At 53.0% G+C, this 6,649-nt stretch overlaps 1 protein-coding gene across 2 annotated transcripts in view; it reads right to left on the bottom strand.

Moving 5' to 3' along the window:
- PAQR5 (progestin and adipoQ receptor family member 5) overlaps window positions 1–6,649 on the bottom strand; it is a 74,952-nt gene that overhangs the window by 62,386 nt on the left and 5,917 nt on the right. Inside the window, exon 1 of one of the 2 annotated variants that reach the window (XM_081831323.1) lies at window positions 814–832. The exons of the other annotated variant lie outside the window; for it this stretch is intronic. The gene's annotated coding sequence lies outside the window, so the exon portion shown is untranslated. Of the gene's footprint in view, window positions 1–813; window positions 833–6,649 lie in introns of those variants that run through there. 2 annotated transcript variants of the gene reach the window in all.

Below are 6,649 nucleotides of genomic sequence, written 5' to 3'. Positions count from 1 at the left end.
TCCAGAAGCCCCCAGTCTTGTGAAGCAACATTTCAACATTCAAGCATCTGTTGGACTTGGAGGAACTGTCCCCAGTAGGACAGTGAAGATTAAGCCAAACCGGACTGGGGTGGGGGGGCATCAGAGTGTCACTTTCTCCCTCCCACATCCTCTCTCCAGCCTCACGGTTAAGCCAAGTGTTTCATCCTCCTTCACAGAATTTCCTTTTTTCACCACTTATATTTTTTTTCAAACCATCAGTCAGGTTCTAGAGAGCGTATGTACCAAAAACATCTAAGAAATAAACTACTGACATCTCACATTTCGGAAGCCGACGCCCTCCCCCCTTGGCACCCTCTCTTCCTCCAGCTGCAGCTCCCCACCTCTGCTTTCAAAAGGATCCCCCGCAGAAGCATCATGGAGCCCTGATCTGGGGAAACACTTGTTTCCTGCCCTGGGGGCAACCGAGGGATCCTTCGGGAGGCAACAAACCCTCACTGGACTCACAGAAGTGCAAGGTCACTGAGTCCATCCCCATGCCATCTAGCTCCAGGGTCCCCAGGCCTCCCTGGCAAGCAGAGAGAGTGCAACATGCACAACACCCCCCCCACACACATACTAACAAAGCGCAGGGACTCTGCCGCCTCCTGTCCCTTCCCATCCTAGTGGCTCACCTATTGCTCCCAGGGTAGCCATCACCATCCTCCTGCCACCCCGGAGGCCTGACCCTCAACCTCCCCTCACAGACAGCTGGCCTGTGGACTGCCAGAAATGTGGGGGCCTCCTCGCCAGACCTCCTGTCTCCTCCTTTCCCCCCTGCCACCTTTTCCACACCTGCTGTCCGCTTGAGCTCTTCTTCTTTCTAGAAGTCTGGTCTGCCAACCACAGCCCAGCTGGCTTCCCTTTATTCTCTGCACTGGCAGCCGGGCCTGCATGGCATGTTGGTGAATCATTACATGGTATCTTTCCTGGGGGGGGGGGGCGCGCAAAGCAAATACAACACGATTTTAAGTCCCGCAGCCCACAGCCCAGTTCAGAGTTCATCAGAACTAGATGGGTGCCTGCTGAATATGAGATTATTTCCCCACAAATTCCACCCTCAAAAAGGTAAATAATGCTCTGGGCAACAATAAAGGAATCGCAAGGTAGCATGAGTAATCGCCAACTGTGTGCATGGGTTCATGAACTCCCTTTGGACTCAATGACTTAGAGCGCACAGGATGGGGATCTAGACCAACATTATTAGAAGAAGCAACTTCTGCCCCCCCATCCCCCAAAAAAGACTCTGTGTGACTTCCGGCAGTGTGGATCAGGGCCCCCAGCAAACAAGGCCATAGCTCTTGCTCTGCTCGCCATGTTTCCAAGGCTGTTTGGTCTCCAAGAATTCTCTTCTCGATTCAAATGCCATGAAGCTGAGAACTAGTTGGCCGGTGTGGCATCTGATCCTGAGGGAGAGAGGCTCTGGAAGAGAGGGGCGGGTGTTCATGGAGAAGGCAGAAACCATCAGGATGGTGGAGGCTCCCTTGAGACAGGAGGGGAAACGTGGCCACCATGTAACAGGCAGAAAGATGGGAGCGGGGTGCGGGTGTGGGAGTGCTGGTGGCAGCCCGTTGAGGGAGTGAAGACGGAGGGCTGAGTTCACCCAGGGATGGCTGCTGTTAACGCGGCATCAGAAAAGGAAGGGGGCAGGGGAGTCTGCTGTCCTAGCAAGAGTTGGGTTGGACCACCGGGCACTGTTTAGACCCTTCATCATAAGCAGCCCCACCCGAACCCCTGGAGGGCGTTAACACAAAGTCAGATTATTCCTGAATTAAAAAACTGTTTTCAGGGGCGCCTGGGTGGCTCAGTCGTTAGGCGTCTGCCTTCGGCTCGGGTCATGACCCCAGGGTCCTGGGATCGAGTCCCGCATCGGGCTCTCTGCTCGGCAGGAAGCCTGCTTTTCCCTCTCCCACTCCCCCTGCTTGTGTTCCGTCTCTCGCTGTGTCTCTCTCTGTCAAATAAATAAATAAAATCTTCGGGGCACCTGGGTGGCTTAGTCGGTTAAGCGTCTGCCTTCCGCTCAAGTCATGATCCCGGGGTCCTGGGATCGAGCCCCGTATCGGGCTCCCGGCTCGGCGGGGAGCCTGCTTCTCCCTCTCCCGCTCCCCCTGCTTGTGTTCCCTCTCTCGCTGTGTCTCTCTCTGTCAAATAAATAAATAAAAATCTAAAAAAAAAAAAAAATGTTTTCAAACAGTACCCACAGGACCCGCCCTGCATTATGAACCCTATCGCTTCTTCTCCCCCTACATGGTCACACCTGCCTCCTCTCGTATCTTTGTCTCCAGCCTCGGTTCTGACCACTGCCCACCCTCGTCCACAGACACTTCCCTGTGTCTCCTAATTGGCGCTCCTGCCATCCCCACTGTGAGACCACCTCCTCCAGGAAGCCTGCCCTGAGAGCTTACTCATTTCACCACCCACACTGTGGCATTCTAGAGCCTCCCTGGGACCTGCAGTTTATGGGCCCTCATACTCTGTCCCTGTCCTAGGGCACTGTTGTCTCAACTGTACGCACAGGATTTTAATTTATGGAGGTGACCAAGTGACAGGAAGAGAGGCTAATGCCATTGAAAGAGGATTTTCCTTACTCACATTTCCTGAGGGGGGCGTGTTACGCCGCTCAGGGCCATGTGGAGAAGCACCAGTGCTGGTCAGGAGGCAGAGAGGAAGGAGGGGAAGGCGAGGCAGGGCAGGATGACTGGCTTCGTGTTGGCTAGTTTGAACAGCTCAGGTGGGCTTTGGGGTCCAAGGGCTGTCCCTAGTTGTCTGGTCATTGGGCCTGGGTGGTTCGGGGTGGGAGACGTTGGCATGGCGTGTCAGAGTAAGATAAGGAAGACGCCAGATCACAGGCAAGATCTAAGCAACTGCCACTGTTAGCCTGGCCCCACAACTAAAGGGTGCCCAACAGACAAACACAGAGCCTGAGAAAGCACACCACGCCATCCACTCACTTCCCCACCTCTAGCTCAGTTTCTAGGGCTTGTTAATCCAATCGCTCTCTTGCTAATACCATCATTCTCCTGCCCCTCTAACTTTCTGATACCTCGTCAACACAACCCCATCCCTGGACCAACTCAACTATCTGCCCGGCAGCCTCCTCCCTCCCTCTGTCTGTTACACAGCAGAGAGGAGTCTTCCAATCTGGAACCCACCCCAACGCTTCCTCAGGGACCTCCATGTCAGGGACCTGCCACTCAGGTGACTCTCCCTGTCGGCACCCATAATTCTTAAAAAAAAATAGCAGCAACTGCAAAAACCTTGATCGACTGTGGAGGAAACCCTTGTAATTGATATTCTAGACAAAAGATTAGTTTCCTTAATATATAAAGATCACCTCCAATTCAGTAAGACAGAGACCAACGACCTGATAGAAAGTAGGCAAAACAGGGGCACTGGGTGGTGCACTCGGTTGGACGTTTGACTCTTGGTTTTGGCTCAGGTCGTGATCTCGGGGTCATGGGATCGAGCCCCACACTGGGCTCCACGCTCAGCATGGAGCCTGCTTGATATTCTCTCTCCTTCTCCCTCTGCTCTTCCCCCTCAACCCATGCCTCAAAAATAAATAAATCTTAAAAAAAAAAAAGTAGGCAAAACATGAATAGACAGTTCACGGAAAAGAAAACACAAGTGGTTCTCACGTGTGTGAAAACATGTTCACCCTTACTCATAGCCAAAGAAATGCAAATTAAAACTCTACTGAGAAACTATTTCTGTCTTCCAGATTGGCAAATATCAGCAAGTTTGGTAACACTTCACGTCAGAGGGCGTGGGAATCGAGCACCTTCGCACATTGCTCCTGGCAGGATACCTTCCTAAAAATTCTATGGAGAGCAATTTGCTGATTTCTTTCAAAATACAAATGCACACACCCTGTGGCCCTTCAATTCCACTTCTGAGACTTTATCCCGCGGGTAACCACCTGCACTGCAAACTGACTAAAGCACAAGGTGATTCAGTGGGGCATTGTTTGTGATGTCCAGAAAACAGGAGATCCCTCAAATAAATGATGTGACATCCATAGCGTGGAACATTCTATAGCCATAAACAAGAATGAAGAAGCACTCTACATACCGATCTGGAAGCATCCCAAGACAGCTAAGTGGGAAAAGAACAAACGAGGGGCAGAAAAGAACATACAGTGTGCTCCCATTTGGGGAGAATGACTCTGTATACGCATGTTCTGATTCATGCACGCAAGCGAGTACATACAAAACTGGTAAAGTTGCTTCCAAGAAGGGAGAGCACTAGGAGGCCGAGGGAGATGGGGGATAGAGACTTTGCACAGTGAAATCTGTGCAATTTTTTTAAAATTCTGAACCATGTACACTTATTTTCTAAGAAAAAAAAAAGTGGGGGGCCACAAGCAGATTAAATTAACAAAACGAACCCTTCCCTGACCCATGTTCCTTTCTGGCTTCTAGAACTCTCTTCTCACGTCTTAAAGACAAGCTTTTGGAGCCGTCAGCTGTCTCCCCTGCCTCCTGCCTCACTCCCCACCTGCCTGAGCTGCCCCAGGGGAATCGGCCTCCCTGACTTCTCCTCTCCCGCCCCCAGGGGCCGCTGGCTCTGGCCCAACCCACTTCACAGCGGCCACGCCCTCCCCCTTGAACATGCCTCCCTGGGTTTCCAGGGCATCACGCCCTGAGGGTTTCTCTGTTCCCTCTCTGGGCAGTCCTCCCCAGTCTCTAAATGGTGGAGCTCACCTCCAGGTCCTCCTCTTTGCTCTTCTCTTCTTGGTCCACACGCTCCCCCTAGGCTACCTCGTCCACCCCGAGGCTTCACTCGTCATCGGTATGCAGGTAACTCCCAAATGTGTATTTCCAGCCAGACCTCTCTTCTGAGCTCAGGGCTCCACATGGAAGTCTCCAGGGGTCTCCAACCCAACATGCCCAAGTGTCTCTCACCAGCTGCTGGCCAGTTCCATCCTCCACGCAGAGAGGCTTCCTTGCCCATGCTCCCTCCCCCAAGTATCCCTAGAAGCCAGCCACTCTCCCTACCTCCACCACGGCCCCCTTTGCCAGTTTCCCTTCATGCTCTTTCCCGCCTCAGGACCTTTGCACACACTGTCACCTGTGCCCTGAATACTCTCCTCTCTGCTCCCCACACCTGCTCCTGCTTTTTCTTGATTAATTCTTATATATCTTCTAGAACTCGGATTAACATTCCTTCAAGAAGCCTTTCCTGGCCTCCGGGACCAAAGAATGTCAATTAAAGGTGATTTCTGTCCCCCGAGAGGACGTTTGGCAATGTCTAGAAGACATTTTTGGTTGCCACAAATGGGTTGGGGGTGTGTAACTACTGGCATCTAATGGGCTAAACATCCTACAATGCACGCGACAGCCCCCACAACCAAGAATTCTCTGGTCCAAAATGTCAGTAGAGCTGAGGTGAGAAACCCTGCCCTAGACTAAAGCATGTCCCCATGACACGCTTTCAAAACACGCTCCATTATCACCTATCCCCAATGTGATTAAATGTTTAACTGTGCAAAGGCATTGGGCAAGTTCCATTTTCTAAGCTTTACAGGATACATGCTCATGTTTATCTCTGTATCTCCACCCCCAGTGCCCAGCCTCAAGCATAGACATGGATTGTCCGGATTGATACGGAGTGCACAGGGTTGGACCTGTCCCCGGCAGAGGCCGTTCCATGTCCTGGCCTCCAGCTCCGCTGGGTCCTCTGTGCCATCCCATGGCAGTCTTTTCCCTGGTCCCTTAACCAGCTCCTCTCCTTGTACCACAGCTCTGCCCACCCCCCAAGCCCTCGTCCCCACCCGAGGGGGGGTTTCTAAGAGACCCTTCGGGCCATCCGGTCCTGGCCTCCCCCTTCATCATCTCGTCGAACCGGCTACTCCCCCTGTAAGCTGACCCAGCAGGGGCACCACAGGTCACCCGGCCGCCAAAGCACAAACACAGATACCCCTGTGCAGCACGCCCACCCCCACACCCGCTCCCTCTCCACGCACCCCAACAACGTGCCTTCAGTGTATCCACCCGGTTTTGTCCTGCTCGGTTCTTGCTTTAAGCCTCTTTCCCTCCCGATCCACCTGTGACACCACTCCCTGCGACATTCTTCTAAGATGTCACTGGCCTGTATCACTTCCCAATTAAAAACCCCTCCCAAAGGGGCGCCTGGGGGGCTCAGTCGGTAAAGCGCCCGGCTCTGGGTTTCGGCTCAGGTCATGATCTCACAGTTGCGGGATCGAGCCCCGCCACGGGCTCTGTGCTCAGCGCGGACTCTGCTTCAGATTCTCTCTCTCCCTCTGCCTCTCATTCGCGTGCTCTCTTTGTCTCTCTCTCTCTCAAATAAATCAGATCTTTAAAACAACACAAAAAACCCTTCCATGCTTCTCACAGCTCGGAGCCCAGGTTCCCCAGCGTGGTCCCAGACCCTTCCCACTGTACCCTCCCCCTGCCTCCTCGCCCGCCACACCCTGCTTCCGCCCCCCCACCCCACCCCAGCACACACACCACTGTGTTTCATGGCACAGTTAGGCTTTCCCCTCCCCTCCCCTCCCTTCCCCTCCTCTTCCCTCTCTTCCTCCCCCCTCCCTTACCTAAATGCTTGGATATCTCATGTTCATCCTTAAAACCTAGCTCTAACACTTCTTCCTCAACAAGACAGTAATTCC

This window comes from Leptonychotes weddellii, chromosome 9, assembly GCF_054177405.1.
Source record: "Leptonychotes weddellii isolate Sample4059 chromosome 9, ASM5417740v2, whole genome shotgun sequence".
Classification (NCBI taxonomy): domain Eukaryota; kingdom Metazoa; phylum Chordata; class Mammalia; order Carnivora; family Phocidae; genus Leptonychotes; species Leptonychotes weddellii.
Note: the sequence above shows the minus strand (reverse complement) of the source record. Positions and strands in the feature narration are given on the sequence as shown.